A 795-nucleotide genomic window follows, 5' to 3' on the forward strand; every position below is an offset into this window, starting at 1 on the left:
GAAAACTTAACATTGAGAAGTGAGATCCAAAAAAATGGATCCACAAGAACTATTTCACATTACAACTCAGTAGTTTTGTTTCCCTACAGTAATCTGCTTCAACTTTGAGTTAGATACAGGCAATGAAATTTGATAGTTAAGACATCTGCTGAATACACAACACCAGATAACTCGTATTAGATAAAACGTGAAATAAAATGACGAAGACAGATAGCCATATTATTTAAAACTTGATCTAAACATTAAAGATTTCAACTTTTAATTGGTAGCCATATTATTTAAAACTTGATCTAAACATTAAAGATTTCAACTATTAATTGGTAGGGGCCGCGCGAACGCATACCCCCTATAACAAATTATGACGTAGATTATCCCACTTGGAGATATCTTAGGCGAGCACCCCTCCTAAGTGCAATGGAGGTCACTAACCTAGGCCATGGACCTTCTTGATCGCCCATCGACCCCGTCCAGGTAAGTAATTTTTTAATGATGTCTTATGAATGATTTATAGATAACTTTGCTTCCGCATACTTTTATGTTAATGATGTGGGATTAAGAATTTGGAAGATTTTTGCAGAGCAAATGAATGTGCTGTGTTTTTACTTTACCAGGTAAAATTCAAAGGGTTTACAAGTACTACTCGTTAATGTATAAAAACAGTAGTACATCACAGACCTCGTCTTCCCCTGTAATCACATCTAAGGTGTTGATTTAGCAATCAAGACGTCTCTGTATACCAGGTTAAGGGCCGGTTAAGTAGTGCATCCAAATCCACAAATTAGTTGTAGCCTTTCC

General features: G+C 36.1%; 1 non-coding gene across 1 annotated transcript; it reads right to left on the reverse strand.

The window, feature by feature from the left end:
• Nucleotides 1-320: 320 nt before the first annotated feature.
• On the reverse strand, nt 321-479 carry LOC147517350 (U1 spliceosomal RNA). The gene has a single exon (XR_015214565.1). It is a non-coding gene; the product is annotated as a U1 spliceosomal RNA (small nuclear RNA).
• Between the last annotated feature and the right edge of the window lie 316 nt (nt 480-795).

Source organism: Coptis chinensis, chromosome 2 (genome assembly GCF_015680905.1).
Source record: "Coptis chinensis isolate HL-2020 chromosome 2, ASM1568090v1, whole genome shotgun sequence".
NCBI classification, from domain to species: domain Eukaryota; kingdom Viridiplantae; phylum Streptophyta; class Magnoliopsida; order Ranunculales; family Ranunculaceae; genus Coptis; species Coptis chinensis.